Below are 19,779 nucleotides of genomic sequence, written 5' to 3' on the forward strand. Positions count from 1 at the left end.
TGTCATTGGTTATCAGGACTCCAGCGGCTAGAAGGTCATAGTGGTGCACAATGAAAACCTGTGGCTTTGTGTAACTAATAGGCGGCTTGTTCCTCCCCTTGGCTTGTATACATGTTTTGGGCAATTTTTAGATATTTTTCTAAGGCACCCTTCAAGAAACCTAAAGGCACCCCAGGGTTCCTGGGCACCCTGGTTGAGAAAGTCTGATCTAAACAATGTAATTGGGAGCAGAACTACAGCAAGCAGCATATAACATTAACAATAAGTACATAGATGCCCAACAGTACAGAAATCATGAAAGCATTATATACGAAGAGATTACAAACAGTACATACATTCAATAAACACACAGAGGGGTACGTTCCTCCTTACTTCCTCTCCTTCTGCACTGCTGCTGCTGATTGAGCCCTGAGGAAGTCACGTGCTAAACGTGACGCAACGCGTCGGTACGCGGGGAGGAGCTTCCGGGAACGTCACTTCCGGCATGGGGGCCATATTGGAACACCTTTTCAGATCCCCATGCAGTACACCCTTAGCATGTGGTAGACGAGCTGTTATATGAAGGATACAATGTGAGTGGGCATTTTTATTGAATTTTATGCTGGAATAAACAAGTTTACACTATGGAGGATCTCTGTTTGTGTTTCACTATGATCCTGGGAGATGCTTGCTGATAGCTGGTTGGAGGCTGGAGACATATACCACCATTGACCGAGTTTCTTGTCTTCCCCCCCAGCCCGGACACCACCCCCCATTGACTTCTCCATCACATCCAACAACGCCAATATCAAACCTGCCCTGCAGGCCAGAGTACTTGGTGTCATTCTGGACTCCAACCTATCCTTCCAGCCCCAAGTCCAATCTTTAACAAACTCATGCAGACTCCACCTCCGCAACATCGCCAAAATCCACACGTTCCTAACCCCAGAAACCACTAAACAGCTCATCCACTCCCTCATCGTATCACGACTCGACTACTGCAACTCCCTCCTCACTGGCCTGCCTCGCCGCTGGCTATCTCCGCTTCAGTCGATCCTGAATGCGGCTGCCAGACTCATTCACCTTTCCAACCACTCCGTTTCTGCCACCCCCCTCTGCCAATCCCTCCACTGGCTTCCGATTGCGCAACGGATCAAATTCAAAATCCTAACACTGACGTACAAAGCCGTCCACCATACTGCCCCGAACTACATCACCGACCTAATATCCAAGTACCTCCCAACACGCACACTCCGCTCCTCACAAGACCTCCTTCTCTCTAGTTCCCTGGTCTCCTCCTCCCATGCCCGCCTCCAGGACTTCTCCAGGGTGTCACCCATCCTCTGGAACTCCCTGCCCCAACCCATCAGATTATCACCTACTCTCCTCTCCTTTAGGCGCACCCTGAAAACCCATCTCTTCAGGGAAGCCTACCCCACCCCCTGCTAACCTGCCGACCTCCTCCACTCTTCCTACCACTCCATCCCCCACAGCTATCTCCTCCTGTGCCACCATCCCCTCCCTCCTAGATTGTAAGCTCCAAAGAGCAGGGCCCTCGATCCCCTCATGTTTTCCATTGTATTGGTATTGTTCTGTCACATGTTCTGTCCCCCTTTGTAATGTACAGCGCTGAGCGAACCATTGGCGCTTTATAAATACTGTATAATAATGATAATTGAGAGGAAGCCTGGGAGGAGTCTGTCCTTGTAGGATCTGTTGATCCCCAAAGCAAGCTGGCCCTTTGGGGTCTTTGTAAGGAGGTGAGGGGGTATTCTGGCCACTGGAGGATTATCACCTGTTGATCACCTACACATCACTACAACTGCATGAGAGTGAAGTTGGAGCACTACCATATGAGTTGTTGTTTTTGGGACTTTTTACAGTATTTGTTTGCAGTTGGTTTTGTACACTTATTAGTGGCATTTCACTTATTTGTGTGTACGGATGACACTTCACTATGTGCATTGTATATATTCCCAATGAGAGGGAATTCACGTGTTACACTTAATTTATCAACTTTCATATATTTATTTATATGTGGATCCCTCTGATGTGGATGTCAGGGGGATTGATCATTGTGCACTAATATTGTATGTATTTGTTTATTATTCACTATTTGTTATTTATTTTGTGCTAGCGCTACACTGTGGGATTTATTGGTTCATACACTTATTGGGTATAAGGTTAGTGTCAGCAGCTTTAGGGTTAGGACTCCATTTAAGCGCAGGAGGATCCTCTTTATATTTGCTGATTGAGCGCCGCCTGCAGTGGAGGAAAAGAGACGGCACCTGCCAACACACATCCGATTGGATTTCCATTGGCCAAGACTGAAGCGAACTGGTGATCTCAGGCTTCATTGCAGTACTGGATTCATGGTTCTCCCATACCTGGGAACAGCGGTGCAAGGGACCTGGAGGGGGTATTTAGGTGAGTATATCTGGCTTCACAAAGTAAAGTAGCAAGACAGGGGACACAGAGAACTTGAGAAGGGGTTCCACTCAACAGGATGGTGGGAACTGTGTTTAATTAATGGCATTACGAAACCCTGAATTGGACCACCAATTCTTTAACTTCTGCAAGCTCCAGGAACATCTTCCCTATGCTTCCCTCATTTTGTTTGTTGAGTCACTCGAAATGTGTGGACTGGGAGTTTACCCTTCCTTGGCGGCAAGTTTGCAAGCAAGGATTAAGATGACAACCCTGAAGCTTTAGATTTTAATGTCTTGGTGCCCAACCTTCTGCCCTTCAGTACTTATTGTGCATCCTTCAGGCCCCAGCAGTCAGTAGTGGGTGTATAAATCTATAAAAGGGCTGTAAAGGTAGTGATTTCTAGCAGTCTCATGTACCATACCCACAGTTTCTTATCATCCCATACAACATGTTTCCAGTCTTTAGCTACTACTGCAGCTTAAGCGCCATCTGCAACCATCTCTCATAGCATGTCCATAGGTTCTGACCATCTTTTTCTGAAATATGTCCACGATATTTCACCATATCCTATAGAAAGTTTACAGTCTTCAACCATCCCTAGTAGTATGTTCACAGTTTCTAACCATCTCTTGTAGCATGTCTGAAGTCTCTGACCATCTCCAATATAAGATTCACACTCTCTGACCATGTCTTGCAGCACGTCTACAGGTTTTGCTTTCATCATGTCCACAATCCATGGCTATCCTCTGTAGCAGGTTCACAGTCTTTAACCATGTCTTTTATTATGTCCATAGTCTCTGACCATGTCTTGTAGCATGTCTCCAGTCTCTGATCAAAACTGGTAGCTTTTCCGCAGTTTCTGCCCTCCATTTGTAGGAAGGCCCACAGTCTTGTAGCTGGTATGCATTCTTTGACCGTCTCTTGTTGCATACCCTGAGTCTATGACCATCTCTTGTTGCATGTGAACAATCTCGAAAAGTGGTATGTTCACAGTCTGACCATCTCCTATAGCAAGTTTACCGTCTTCAACTATCTGTAGTAGTATGTCCATAGTCTCTGACCATGTCCTGTAGCATGTATGAAGTCTTTAAACATTGCTTGTAGCTTGTCGATAGTCTCTGACCATCTCCTTTAGCATGTTCACAATCTCCAATCATTTGTTGCAGCATGTCTACAGTCCTAGACCATTTGTTGGGGAATGTCTGCAATCTCTGGCCATCGGCTATTGCAAGTTCACAGTCCCTAAGCATGTCTGTTAGCATGCCCCTAGTTTCTGACTGTCTCCTGTAACATGTCTGCAACCTTTTAACATCTCTAGTAGCTCTGACCTTCTGCAGCAGTAAGATCACAATCTTCAACCATCTCTAGTAGAATGACTATAGTCCATCTCATGTAGCATGTCTGAAGTCTCTAAACATCCGATGTAGTCTCTTACTCATCTTCTGTAGCAAGTTCACAGTCTCCAACCATCTCTTGCAGCATGTCCACAGTCTCTGACTATTTTTGTAGCACTTTTGCAGTCTCCGACCATTTCTTGCAGCATGTCCCCAGTCTCTGACTATCACCAGGAGAAATTTCAGTCTTCAGCCTGTAGTTTCTGATACCCACATGTAGCTTGTCCGCAGTTTCTGACTATCTCTTGTAAGAATTTCCATTATTTCATGTAGGATGTCTGCAGTCTGACCACCTCTTGTAGCATGCCCTCAGTCTCTGACCATGTGTTTTAGCATGTCTTCTGTCTCTAACCATCACTTGTAGCATGCCTGCCATCTCTGACTATCTCTTGTAGGATGTCTGCAGTCTCTGACCACCTCTTGTAGCATGCCCTCAGTCTCTGACCATGTGTTTTAGCATGTCTTCTGTCTCTGACCATCACTTGTAGCATGCCTGCCATCTCTGACTATCTCTTGTAGGATGTCTGCAGTCTCTGACCACCTCTTGTAGCATGCCCTCAGTCTCTGACCATCTCTTTTAGCATGTCTGCAGTCTTTGACCATCATTTGTAGCATGCCCACCATCTCTGACCATCTCTTGTAGTATGTCTGCAGTCTCTGACCAGCCCCTGTATGGTGCCCACAGTCTCTGACCGTCTCATGTAGTATATCCACAGTCTCTCATAGTTTCTTGTAGTATGTCTGCAGTCTCTGACCATCTCTTTTAGGAAAACTCATACAAATGAGCACAGAGAGGCCACTCCAGGTGGAAACATGTGAACAGTTAATCACGAGCTCACCACAGCTGCCTTGTTAATCATTTGCATGATGAAGAGAACTGGAAAAAAAAAGGCGCTGTGGAAAATGCTCTCAGACAAGCACCTTAGTGAAGGTACATCTTTATTGGGTGAGACAAAGTAGCAAATATAATAAAATAAAATTATATTTGCTACTTTGTCTGACCCAATAAAGATGCACCTTCACCTTCACTAAGGTGCTTGTCTGAGAACATTTTCCACAGCGCCTTTTTTTTCCAGTTCTGACCATCTCTTTTAGCAGGTCATAATAATAATAATAATCTCTTTTAGCAGGTCTGCAGTCTCTGACCATCTCTTGCAGCATATCTGCAGTCTCTGACCAGCCCCTGTATGATGTCCACAGTCTCTGACCGTCTCATGTAGTATATCCACAGTCTCTCATAGTTTCTTGTAGTATGTCTGCAGTCTCTGGCCGTCTCTTTTAGCATGTTTGCAGTCTCTGACCATCTCTTGCAGCAGGCCTGCAGTCTCTGACCATCTCTTACAGCATATCTGCTGTCTCTGACCATCTCTTTTAGCAGATCTGCAGTCTCTGACCATCTCTTTTAGCAGGTCTGCAGTCTCTGACCATCTCTTGCGGCATATCTGCAGTCTCTGACCATCTCTTGCAGCATGTCTGCAGTCTCTGACCATCTCTTTTAGCAGATCTGCAGTCTCTGACCATCTCTTTTAGCAGGTCTGCAGTCTCTGACCATCTCTTGCAGCATATCTGCAGTCTCTGACCAGCCCCTGTATGATGTCCACAGTCTCTGACCGTCTCATGTAGTATATCCACAGTCTCTCATAGTTTCTTGTAGTATGTCTGCAGTCTCTGGCCGTCTCTTTTAGCATGTTTGCAGTCTCTGACCATCTCTTGCAGCAGGCCTGCAGTCTCTGACCATCTCTTACAGCATATCTGCTGTCTCTGACCATCTCTTTTAGCAGATCTGCAGTCTCTAACCATCTCTTTTAGCAGGTCTGCAGTCTCTGACCATCTCTTGCAGCATATCTGCAGTCTCTGACCATCTCTTTTAGCAGGTCTGCAGTCTCTGACCATCTCTTTTAGCAGGTCTGCAGTCTCTGACCATCTCTTGCAGCATATCTGCAGTCTCTGACCATCTCTTGCAGCATGTCTGCAGTCTCTGACCATCTCTTGCAGCATGTCTGCAGTCTCTGACCATCCCTTGTATCATGTCTGCAGTCTCTGACCATCTCTTGCAGCATGTCTGCAGTCTCTGACCATCTCTTTTAGCAGATCTGCAGTCTCTGACCATCTCTTTTAGCAGGTCTGCAGTCTCTGACCATCTCTTGCAGCATATCTGCAGTCTCTGACCAGCCCCTGTATGATGTCCACAGACTCTGACCATCTTATGTAATATGTCCATAGTCTTAGACAGTCTTCTGAATATTATGTGTGGTCCCATCAGTGATATCAAGGAGTGCCATTGAGGCCCTCTATATCTAATAAAGTGGCCATAACTATCCTAACAACAGCAGTGGGATTTTCCATAACTTCCCACCCTAACAAATACACCTTCGGTTAATATAGTGAAGTTTTGGAGAGCCAATGAACACTTGAAGGAGAAAAGCCAACATGTTCCCATCATATCCCGACTCAGAGGAGCCAATGTCAATAGCTTGCTTATCCCTAAACCATGAAATGATTATCATTTTAATATTTATGAACGCTAAGAAAAATGGTAAACTAAAAATGGGGTGAGCTGCCCTTTTTCATTTTCTCATTATTGAAGTTATCTGAGAATAAAACAAGATTTTTTTTTGTTGGGGCCATTTAATCGGCCACTTATATGAACTCGCCATCAATGGAGAAGGGGGATTGCCATGTAAATCTATTACGTCCCAGCTTAACGTAGCGCCCTCTGCGTCAAAGGAATGGGGAAAAAATAATTGCTTGATGACATTCAGCGTGTGAAGTTGTACAAAGCTACTTTGATGTGTAGAGCGGGGGGGATTACGGGGGGATTATGCTATTAGGAGACTGAAAGAGGGCCAATGCGCCGCGCAACGCAATTCACGCATTCCACTCGGAGATTATGCAAAGTCTGAAAGCAGATTATCGTGGAAGAAATTCGCTCTGAGAATTGTCAGGACGGTCAGACGAAATTCCTCATTGGTCTCCTCTGACCGCCGAGGACTCTTGGTCCATTTCTGGAGAAGGCGCTATATTTGTCAACGTGTTCAGCTATTTATGGGCAAAAGGAATTGGGAGATTGTATTCCCCGGCTCAAGTGTTTGTTTTATTTTATACTAGGCTTCCATATTACTTCATCATTTCATCTGTTCCATTATTAGTTCAAGTAGTAAAAAGGGAACACCAAGCAAATCGTTAAAGTACTGTATATTGTTGGGGTCACAGTAGCTCAGTGATGGAGAAAAACTGAGGGAGAGGAGAAACATTGGAATACTAGTCAGTACCAGTGCAAATCGTTAAAGTACTGTATATTGTTGGGGTCACAGTAGCTCAGTGATGGAGAAAAACTGAGGGGGAGGAGAAACATTGGAATACTAGTCAGTACCAGTGCAAATCGTTAAAGTACTGTATATTGTTGGGGTCACAGTAGCTCAGTGATGGAGAAAAACTGAGGGAGAGGAGAAACATTGGAATACTAGTCAGTACCAGTGCAAATCGTTAACGTACTGTATATCAGCCTTTTTCAACCAGGGTGGCTCCAGGTATCTTCAGGGGTGCCTTGGCAAAATGCCTAAAAATTGCCCAAAATTGTATACAAGCCAGTGGGTGGAACAAGCCCAATGATTGAGAAAAAGTGAGGGAGCGGGGAAACATTGGAATACTAGTCAGTACCAGTGCAAATCGTTAAAGTACTGTATATTGTTGGGGTCACAGTAGCTCAGTGATGGAGAAAAACTGAGGGGGAGGAGAAACATTGGAATACTAGTCAGTACCAGTGCAAATCGTTAACGTACTGTATATCAGCCTTTTTCAACCAGGGTGGCTCCAGGTATCTTCAGGGGTGCCTTGGCAAAATGCCTAAAAATTGCCCAAAATTGTATACAAGCCAGTGGGTGGAACAAGCCCAATGATTGAGAAAAAGTGAGGGAGAGGGGAAACATTGGAATACTAGTCAGTACCAGTGCAAATCGTTAAAGTACTGTATATTGTTGGGGTCACAGTAGCTCAGTGATGGAGAAAAACTGAGGGGGAGGAGAAACATTGGAATACTAGTCAGTACCAGTGCAAATCGTTAACGTACTGTATATCAGCCTTTTTCAACCAGGGTGGCTCCAGGTATCTTCAGGGGTGCCTTGGCAAAATGCCTAAAAATTGCCCAAAATTGTATACAAGCCAGTGGGTGGAACAAGCCCAATGATTGAGAAAAAGTGAGGGAGAGGGGAAACATTGGAATACTAGTCAGTACCAGTGCAAATCGTTAAAGTACTGTATATTGTTGGGGTCACAGTAGCTCAGTGATGGAGAAAAACTGAGGGGGAGGAGAAACATTGGAATACTAGTCAGTACCAGTGCAAATCGTTAACGTACTGTATATCAGCCTTTTTCAACCAGAGTGGCTCCAGGTATCTTCAGGGGTGCCTTGGCAAAATGCCTAAAAATTGCCCAAAATTGTATACAAGCCAGTGGGTGGAACAAGCCCAATGATTGAGAAAAAGTGAGGGAGAGGGGAAACATTGGAATACTAGTCAGTACCAGTGCAAATCGTTAAAGTACTGTATATTGTTGGGGTCACAGTAGCTCAGTGATGGAGAAAAACTGAGGGGGAGGAGAAACATTGGAATACTAGTCAGTACCAGTGCAAATCGTTAACGTACTGTATATCAGCCTTTTTCAACCAGGGTGGCTCCAGGTATCTTCAGGGGTGCCTTGGCAAAATGCCTAAAAATTGCCCAAAATTGTATACAAGCCAGTGGGTGGAACAAGCCCAATGATTGAGAAAAAGTGAGGGAGAGGGGAAACATTGGAATACTAGTCAGTACCAGTGCAAATCGTTAAAGTACTGTATATTGTTGGGGTCACAGTAGCTCAGTGATGGAGAAAAACTGAGGGAGAGGAGAAACATTGGAATACTAGTCAGTACCAGTGCAAATCGTTAACATACTGTATATCAGCCTTTTTCAACCAGAGTGGCTCCAGGTTTCTTCAGGGGTGCCTTGGGAAAATGCCTAAAAATTGCCCAAAAAATTGTATACAAGCTAGCAGGTGGAACAAGCCGGCCTTTTAGTTACTCAAAGCCACAGGTTTTCATTTTGCACCATTAAGACCTTCTAGCCGCCGGCGTCCTGACAACCAATGACATCATCAGTTGATAAGGAGGATGTCAGCTGTCTGCACAACATCCTAGTTTGACCCTCCCCTGCCCTTCTCCATCAGTGCTGGGGTCACAGTAGCTCAGTGATGGAGAAAAACTGAGGGAGAGGAGAAACATTGGCATACTAGTCAGTACCAGTGCAAATCGTTAAAGTACTGTATATCAGCCTTTTTCAACCAGGGTGGCTCCAGATTTCTTTAGGGGTGCCTTGGTAAAATGCCTAAAAATTGCCCAAAAATTGTATACAAGCCAGCGGGTGGATTGGGCTTGCCTTTTAACCACTTGCCCTCCTGAGAATTTACCCCCCTTCATGACCAGGCCATTGTTTGCATTACGGCACTGCATTTCTTTAACTGACAATTGCACGGTCATGCAACACTGCACCCAAATGAAATTTTTGACCTTTTTTTCCCCACAAATTGAGCTTTCTTTCGGCGGTATTTGATTGCCTGTGTGTTTTTTATTTTTTGCGCTATAAGCAATTTTGAGAAAAAAAACAATATTTTAGACTTTTTCCTATTAAACATGTCCAATCTAAACATTTAAAAAATCTAATTTCATCATAAATGTATTCTGCTCCATGTCTTTGCTAAAAAAAATCACAATACGTGTAAATTAATTGGTTTACGTGAAAGTTATAGCGTTTACAAATGGCGGTATAGATAATGGAATTTTTTTTTTACTAGTAAAGTCAATCAGTGACTTTTAGCGGGACTGTGGGGGACATCCGCAGTGTCACCCCAGTGACACCAATACAGTGATCAGTGCTAAAAAAAAGCACTGACACTGTACTAATGGCATGGGCAGGAAGGGGTTAATGTGAGGGGCGATCAAAGGGTTAACTGTGTGCTGGGAGTGTTTTACTAGGGGGCGGGGTGTGTTCTTCACTGTAAGCACACTGATTGGGATGGCTGTGCTGTGCAGTGTGCCTGAGCTGACAGGGAAGAAGATTGTTTGTAAACAAAACAATCTTCCTCCTCATCGGTGATCACCAGTAATCACCAGGCACTGGTGGGTAATTACGGGCCTTGACCCGGTGATTGACATCCGCGGCCACGATTGGTTGCGCGGGTAGGGCGTGTGTGTAGCTCGCACGCGCCCCCTACCCGGCAATGCAAAATGACGTATATATACATGATTCTGCGCACAGGGTGGTATAACTGCTATAGGGCGGTCCTTAAGCAGTTAATTACATTGTACACAAAGCCAAATGTTTTCATTGTGCAATAATACAACCTTCTAGCTGCTGGTTTCTGAACAACCAAAAGCATCATCGGTTAATAAGGGGGGTGTTGGGCACCTGCACATCATCCTTGTTTGCCCCTCCCCTGTCAAGTCCTTCAGCACTGGGATCACATTAGTGGAGTGAAGAAACGAAACTGAGGGAGAGGAGAAACATTGGAATACTAGTCGGTAGCTTTGTAAGCATAAATCATCCCTAACGTTGGGTGTCCTATGTGTATAGATGGTGCTGCATTATGTAAAACTATTCCTTTAATTTTTTTTACATTTTAGAATAGAGTACCTTGAGATTGTGTAGAATTTTAAAGTGTGCCTTGACTGAAAAAAAGGTTGAGAAACACTGTTGTATATGTAAAACCAAGAATACTGTTTTACCCTTCCAAGACGTTTCTAATTCTGCACGAGTCTTGGGAATTGTATATATTTTCCCCTTTGCACAACCAGGCTAGTTGTAGGCATGTGTGGCAGAAGGTAGCCGCAGCCACTGCTAATTCCAGGGGCGCTTTTACTGCTCCATCAGATTAGCAGTGCAGGAAGTATACAGTGATCCAGACAATGTGTTTTTGTATACAATGCCTTCTCACCATCATCATCAGGTACAATGCCTTCTCTCCACCATCATCACGTACAATGCCTTCTCACCATCATCATCAGGTACAATGCCTTCTCTCCACCATCATCACGTACAATGCCTTCTCACCATCATCATCAGGTACAATGCCTTCTCTCCACCATCATCACGTACAATGCCTTCTCACCACCATCATCACGTACAATGCCTTCTCACCACCATCATCAGGAAAAATGCCTTCTCACCACCATCATCAGGTACAATGCCCTCTCACCACTATCATCAAGTACAATGCCTTCTCACCACTATCATCAAGTACAATGCCTTCTCACCACCATCATCAGGTACAATGCCCTCTCACCACTATCATCAGGTACAATGCCTTCTCACCACCATCATCAGGTACAATGCCTTCCCACTAGTATCATCAGGTACAATACCTTCTCACCACCATCATCAGGTACAATGCCTTCTCACCACCATCATCAAGTACAATGCCTTCCCACTAGTATCATCAGGTACAATACCTTCTCACCACCATCATCAAGTACAATGCCTTCTCACCACTATCATCAGGTACTATGCCTTCTCACCACTATCATCAGGTACAATGCCTTCTCACCACCATCATCAAGTACAATGCCTTCTCACCACTATCATCAGGTACAATGCCTTCTCACCTATATCATCAGGTACAATGCCTTCTCACCACTATCATCAGGTACAATGCCTTCTCACCACCATCTCCAGATACAATGCCTCCATCATCAGGTACAATGCTTTCTCACCACTATCATCAGGTGCAATGCCTTCTTACCACCATCATCAAGTACAATGCTTTCTCACCATTACCATCAGGTACAATGCCTTCTCACCACTATCATCAGGTACAATGCCTTCTCACCACCATCACCAGATACAATGCCTTCATGCCTCCATCATCAGGTACAATGCCTTTTCACCACCATCATCGGGTGCAATGCTCTTTCGCCTCCATCATCAGGTACAATGCCCTTCACCACCATCATCAGGTACAATGCTCTTTTGTCACCACCATCAGGTGCAATGCCCTCTCACTGCCATAATCAGGTGCAATACCCTCTTGCCACCATCATTAGGTACAATGCCCTCTCACCAGCATCATCATGTACAATGCCCTCTCGCCTCCAATTTGCATGTTGGATTGACATCCCAAATCCCAACACTGACATTCCATTGCATGTTGGGTTGACATCCCCATGACATGTTGGGTTGACATCCCACTATTGACATCCCATTGACATGTTGGATTGACATCCTAACATCCGAACATTGACATCCAATTGATATCTTTGTTTGACATCCCAACTTCCCAACATTGACATTCCATTGCCATGTTGGGTTGACATCCTAACATCCCAGCATTGACATGCCACTGACATGATGGGTTGACATCCCAACATTGACATCCCATTGACATCTTGGTTTGACATCCCAATATTAGGTTGACATCCCACTGACATGTTGGGTTGACATCCTACTGAAATCTAGGATTGACATCCCAACATTGATATCACACTAACATGTTAGTTTAAGTCCCCACATAAGGTTGGCACTCCACTGACATGATGGGTTGACATCCCAACGTTTGGTAGACATCCCATTGATGTTTTGGGTTAACATCCAAACAGTGACATCCCATTGACATGTTGAGTGGACATCCTAACATCACAACATTGACATCCCATTGACATCTTGGTCTGACATCCCACTGACATGTTGGTTTGCATCTCAACATTAGGTTGACACCTCATTGACATGTTGGGTTGACATCCCAGCATTTGGTAGACATCCCATTGACATTTTGGGTTAACATCCAAACAGTGACATCCCATTGACATGTTGAGTGGACATCCTAACATCACAACATTGACATCCCATTGACATCTTGGTCTGACATCCCAATATTGACATCCTACTGACATGTTGGTTTGCATCTTAACATTAGGTTGACATCCCATTGACATGTTGGATTGACATCCCAACACTGACATCTTGATTTGAAATCCCAATATTAGGTTAACATCCCATTGATGCACGATCGTCCAACTGAAGTTTATTTTGCGCTTCTGTAAATTGCTGAACTTTCTCAGGAGATTATTCCAAGAAAATCATATTAGTGTTTCATTAGCATTTCTAACAATTGTCTGCTGAATATTCAGAAAGCACCCAACAAATGGAGACAGATTGATACATGTGCCGGAGAGAGAAATGATTTAATAGAATGCGGCGTTTCACTCTCCTTTTTAGTTTAATGAAATGATTTATTTTTATATTCACTCCTTAATAAGAATCTCCATCATAGAAAAAAATATGAATGGCATTATTTTCTTTAATTACAAGTACTTAGGAAGAGGGATGGAGAGCGCAATGTGTTTATCTTAATTACATTGATGTGAAGGCATGATACAGTATCAATTAACAAAACTCTGTAAATCCTCATTATTCATGTTTCGAATAATTGCTACAAATAAGAGATGATGCAAAGAAATTGTTCAGAGGCAGAAAAGACTCCTCTACTGAAAGACGGATATTGGCAACAAAGGAATGAGACTGACCTTAGGCAGCCCACGCATGGGAATGCCGCTCATTGATTAGTGGGTAAGATACAACCATTAGCAAGGCTCAAAAAAAAAAAACTTGCTCAGGTTCTGTTATTATTATTATTATTATTATACAGTATTTATAAAGCACCGATAGTTCGCTCAGCGCTGTACATTACAAAGGGGACAGAACATGTGACAGAACAATACCAATACAATGCAAAACATGAGGGGATTGAGGGCCCTGCTCTTTGGAGCTTACAATCTAGGAGGGAGGGGATGGTGGCACAGGAGGAGATAGCTGTAGAGGATGGAGTGGTAGGAAGAGTGGAGGAGGTCGGCAGGTTAGCAGGGGGTGGGGTAGGCTTCCCTGAAGAGATGGGTTTTCAGGGTGCGCCTAAAGGAGAGGAGAGTAGGTGATAATCTGATGGGTTGGGGCAGGGAGTTCCAGAGGATGGGTGACACCCTGGAGAAGTCCTGGAGGCGGGCATGGGAGGAGGAGACCAGGGAAGTAGAGAGAAGGAGGTCTTGTGAGGAGCGGAGTGTGCGTGTTGGGCAGTACTTGGATATTAGGTCAGTGATGTAGTTCGGGGCAGTATGGTGGACAGCTTTGTACGTCAGTGTTAGGATTTTGAATTTGATCCGTTGCGCAATCGGAAGCCAGTGGAGGGATTGGCAGAGGGGGGTGGTGGAGATGGAGCAGTTGGAAAGGTGAATGAGTCTGGCAGCCGTATTCAGGATGGACTGAAGCGGGGATAGCCTGTGGCGAGGCAGGCCAGTGAGGAGGGAGTTGCAGTAGTCGAGTCGTGATATGATGAGGAGGTGGAGTCTGCACGAGTTTGTTAAAGATTGGACTTGGGGCTGGAAGGATAGGTTGGAGTCCAGAATGACACCCAGTACTCTGGCCTGCTGGGCGGGTTTGATGGTGTTCTGAATTTATTTTTCTCACTGTCTTTCCTTTTGAACAGTTGAAAGATGCATTTATTATGAAGTACTGTATATACTGCTTAGTTATCTAAAGGTCAGCTCCAGCCAAAAGTGAAAGGCTAAGGACACGCATGTGCGCCAAGTCACGTGTTAATGTGCAGTGCATTAAGGCAGCCCACTAAAACCAATGGGATTGCGAAGCACCAAAACATCCTACAAATTGGATGTGTCAAAACGTTTTTGCTGCAATGCTCTATGGTCCATTACCGGGCATTGCAACATGAATGTATTGCCTTAGTTTTTGGGGTGCTATTTAAAATGAATAGCATTGCAATGTAATGTGCATTACTGCATATGGATATAATATGTGCATTAAAGCATGCATTCCCACAATGCATAGATGTAAGTTGGCGCTTTTTCCAGGCTTCCCACCCCTCCTAGACCATATCACAACCCCCCTCCTCCCCCCCCCCGCCCCACCAACGTTTATTTATACTTTTTTACACTTACCTATTCTAGATGTCTTAGAGCTGTGGTCATGGGATGCACAGGGTCTTCTTCCTCTTTGGTGGTCCCCAACGATGTAGAGCACAGCACTGACATGATGACGTCAGTGCTGTCCTCTACTTCACAGTTAGGCCCCATGTACACGGGACACTTCTGCACGATGGAAACTGACTGCTGGAAAACGTAGGTTAAAAAACGTCTGTTTAGCTGCGTTTGCATAATGCGTTTATGTGCGTTTGCGTTTAGAAGCGTTTTTTAAAGATACGCACAGGAGAACCTCCCAAATGCCCAGAATGAACTAAAAAGTGGTAAATTATTAACTATTTCAGACAGTTTCAGAGAAATACAGAGAGTAGAAGCAGAGACAGCAGTATGTGTTGAGATTAGCTTAGGTGTGAGTTGCTCATTAACATTTCTTTTGTTTCCAAGGTTGGGAAAGGTGTCTGGTGGAGGGAGTCATTAAGATCACCTGGCAAGGGGGTCTTCATGAGGAATTTGAGGTGTGAATGGTCATTAACATATCTTTTGTTTCCAAGGGTGGGAAAGGTGTCTGGTGGAGGGAGTCATTAAGGCCGCCTGGCAGGAGGTCTTCATGAGGAATTTGAGGTGTGAATGGTCATTAACATATCTTTTGTTTCCAAGAGTGGGAGAGGTCTGAGGTGTGAATGGTCATTAACATATCTTTTGTTTCCAAGGGTGGGAGAGGTCTGAGGTGTGAATTGGTCATTACAATGTGTGAAAAGCTTGGTAGGAACATCCTGTGTTCAGTGTTTTGTCCATTTGAGTACCTTGAAAACGCTTTGCATGCATTTTTCATGATGAAAAAAGGCTCTGGACAGCATCAGGAACTGGAAGAGTTAAAAAAAATTTCAAATGCAAACGCTTATAAACGTGATTTGCCAAATTTAGCTTCACTTACAAGCGTTTTGCTTTTGAAACACTGATAAAATCAACTGCTGAATGCAAGTTTTCTGCGTTCAAAAAAACGACTGTAAACTCAACTGCCTGTAAATGACTGTAAACGACGATGTGTGCATGGACACATAGGAAAACATTAGGGAGAGTTCAGAGGCTGCTGAAAAAAACGCTGAACAGCTCCTAAACGTGAGTTTATCAGCTGCAGTGTACATGAGCCCTAAGTGAGCTCAGGACGTTGTGGTAACACCCCCTCTGGAGGCAGGAACATGACACCCTGCACTCACTGGATGTCCTCAGTCTTCCAGGTTGAATGATGTTGGTGGTATGTGCTGGTGCTGGTGGTGGACAGTGCTGAAAGGGAGGTACTGCTTTTTTTTATACTAAAACTGCTTGGTCATCATTTTTGTTTCATTGAAAATGACAGTACCAATGTAATACTTATTTATTGCTAGAGTTTTTACATGTGAATGCAGACTAACTGGGTGCCAGGAGCCAGTTGGAGTATTGCCCCAGAGGGACAAAAGTGCATTTGACCTTGATTATTGATTAAGGACCAATCCAGGTGGTGAGCACTTATGGTTCACTGGGAGATGTATGTGACACGTGGGTGATCTGTTGAAGAAAAGACTGTTCACCGGTGGTTGGCCACACATACATATTTAAAGACCTTTTCTCTGTTTCATCATGTGGGACATATTTCTTTAAGAGACATTGTTTTAGTTGCACTGCATCATTATTTGTGTCACATCACCAACTTTGTATCAAAATACCAACAAACTCTCCTCTCCACCCCTTACAAGGCCTTCTGCTTCTAGCTCCCTTGTCACCTCCTCCCATGCTTGCCTCCAGGACTTCTCCAGAGCCTCTCCCATTGTGTGGAACTCTCCACCCCAATCTTTCCAGAACTTCCCCCCATCCTCTGGAACGCTTTACTCCAATCTGTCTGTCTCTTACTCTTTCTACCTTTAGGTGATCCCTGTAAACCCATCTCTTCACGGAGGCCTATATCACTTCTAATAATAACTTTAAAAAGAACTGAACTTTTATTTTCTCCATCAGCTCATCTCACAGTTATTACCTTTTGTATCACTTGACCCACATGGACAAATATTTGAAATACAATTTTGGCCGTATTCAGTATATTAACCTCCCTGGCGGTATGATTCTTTCTGATTTTTTGTGCCGAAAGCGGTACCATTATTTTGCATGGAAATATGTCGTTTTTTATTGTAGGCTGTAATTTTTAGGAATAACTCACTGAAATCTGTCCAAACAAGAGTCTAGTAAACATTCCGGATATGATAAAACTTGAAACACGAAATCATAAATTATAATTTAATAAATAATCATAAAAAATAATATAATAATAAATTTAATTCAATAATATAATCCAACCAAAAACACTGAAATTTGAAATATAGCGCCAAGTTCGCACATCGCTGAGCAAAGTCTCAAAATCGTTTTCAGTGTCTGCTGACGAATTTCCCCCACGAATCATTATCACTCAATTCTACAAGTGGTTCTGATTTACTATCGCTGTTGTAAAACAGCTTTTGACGTAAAGGGACGCTTTTTGGACGCCGTGGACTTTTCTCAGTTTCCAGGCAGAAAGAACAGTCAAAATGCAGGCAGGGCGCCGGACAAAGCACTCGGGACAAAATGTATGTGAAATGCATTGAAACAGCAATGACAGCAAAAATGAAATGTTTTAAAAATTTCAAATTTCCCCCCGGTTCCGGCGCCTGTACGTCCCCACGTCACAGGGACCGGAACATGGAAGCCGGATGCCGGCATCGGCCGGGGACGCTGCAGGGGACACATCGCGGGAGCGAAGGACAAGGTAAGTGCTGCAGGGACCCCCTGAGCAACGCCGCATGGTAAGCCCGAGTGTAGCTCGGGGTTACCGTTCTTGGTATTGAAATTTTACCCCGAGCTACACTCGGGAAAACCGCTATGGAGGTAAAAATATATATATATATATACTGTATGTTGTTGGAATGTGTTATTTATATATTACAAAATACTGGTATATGAAAAATATTTTTTTAAATATATATTTTTTAGATTTTTTAGATATTTCTTCAGATTTTTTTTTAACATATAAAAAAGTAATTTTAACATATATTTTTACATATATTTGTAAATGCATTCCAAAAATGTAGATGATTCGTATTTTTAAAGACATACAGTATATTTGAAATGTATTTTTAAAAATATTTTTCAGATATTTTGTAATAAAAATGTATTTCAACATGCAGTGTGTATGTGTGTATGTGTATATATATATATATATATATATATATATATATATATATATATTGAAATATATTGAATATGGCCAAAATTGTAGTATTTCAAATATATTTTTCTTCCATGTGGGTACACTTGCTTCAAAATGTGTCCTTCAACAAGTGTTTATAAAGCACTGTGAATGCCAATCAAAGCACCTGTCATTAAGTAAAATGTTAAGCTTACAGGCCTGTTCACACAATGCATTTGCTTTGTTTCGCTTCAAAAATGCTACCCCATGTCACTTTCGTGGTGCCTCAAAGTGTCTCCAAAGCCTTCATAGAAGTTTATGACAATGCTTGCTAATAACACCTGCAACTTTTGAGAGGCTTTTATTCAGATTTAGCTTTTCTTTGCTTTGGAGGTATTGCAGGTATGAGATATCCCAGGAAGCCCTGGGAAACCAACAAGTGAACCTGAAAGATGTCATCAGCAGTCACTTCTGGTTCATGTGTGTATATTGTGGAAGTGTCTGATGCAGACATCACATCTGGTGTGCAGCATGGATCAGCAAGAAGGTGAGCAGGGGTCCAGACTGGAACGGAGCAACTAGCAGACGGTACATATGCAACATGGGAACATTAAAGCGGAAGGTGAGCGGGAACCGGAGAGAGAGACTGAGCAGAAAAGGATCAGCAGAGCTGAGGGACCAGAGCAGGAGAAACTAGCAGATGTCATATGTGGTGCATAGCGTGGGAGCAATATAGCAGAAGGTGAGTAAAGAGCATCATCAGCAAACCAGAAGATCAGCAGAGCTGTGGGTTATTACTGAATGGGGGATCGGCAGAACTGGGGGTTACTACGGAGCAGGGGATTGGCAGAACTGGAGGTTACAACTGAGTGGGGGATCAGCAGAATTGGGGGTTACTACTGAGTGGAGAATCAGCAAAGCGGGGGGGTCACTCCTGAGCTGGGGATCGGCAGAGCTGGGGAGTACAGCAGAGCTGTGGGTTACGACTGAGAGGGAGATCGGCAGAGCTCGGTGTTACCACTGAGTGGGGGATCGGCAGAGCTGGGTATTACTACTGAGCTGGGGATCGGCAGAGCTGGGGGTTACTACTGAGTGGGGGATCGGCAGAGCTGGGGGTTACTACTGAGCGGGGATCGGCAGAGCTGGGGGTTACTACTGAGTGGGGGATCAGCAGAGCTGGGGGTTACTACTGAGTGGGGGATCAGCAGAGCTGGGGGTTACTACAGAGCTGGGGATCGGCAGAGCTGGGGGTTACTACTGAGCGGGGGATCGGAAGAGCTGGGGGTTACTACTGAGTGGGGGATCGGCAGAGCTGGGGGTTACTACTGAGCGGGGGATTGGCAGAGCTGGGGGTTACTACAGAGCTGGGGATCAGCAGAGCTGGGGGTTACTACTGAGCGGGGGATCGGCAGAGCTGGGGGTTACTACTGAGCAGGGGATCGGCAGAGCTGGGGGTTACTACAGAGCTGGGGATCAGCAGAGCTGGGGTTACTACTGAGTGGGGGATCGGCAGAGCTGGGGGTTACTACTGAGCGGGGGATTGGCAGAGCTGGGGGTTACTACAGAGCTGGGGATCGGCAGAGCTGGGGCTTACTACTGAGTGGGGGATCGGCAGAGCTGGGGGTTACTACTGAGCGGGGGATTGGCAGAGCTGGGGGTTACTACAGAGCTGGGGATCGGCAGAGCTGGGGGTTACTACTGAGTGGGGGATCGGCAGAGCTGGGGGTTACTACTGAGCGGGGATCGGCAGAGCTGGGGGTTACTACTGAGTGGGGGATCAGCAGAGCTGGGGGTTACTACTGAGTGGGGGATCAGCAGAGCTGGGGGTT

At 44.5% G+C, this 19,779-nt stretch overlaps 1 protein-coding gene across 1 annotated transcript in view; it reads left to right on the forward strand.

Annotated features, from left to right (window-relative positions):
* COL22A1 (collagen type XXII alpha 1 chain) overlaps positions 1–19,779 on the forward strand; it is a 665,084-nt gene that overhangs the window by 45,858 nt on the left and 599,447 nt on the right. The gene's annotated exons all lie outside the window — the stretch shown is intronic.

The sequence above is a fragment of the Staurois parvus genome, unplaced genomic scaffold, assembly GCF_062004578.1.
Source record: "Staurois parvus isolate SC_StPar_1 unplaced genomic scaffold, SC_StPar_1.0 ptg000783l, whole genome shotgun sequence".
NCBI lineage: Eukaryota > Metazoa > Chordata > Amphibia > Anura > Ranidae > Staurois > Staurois parvus.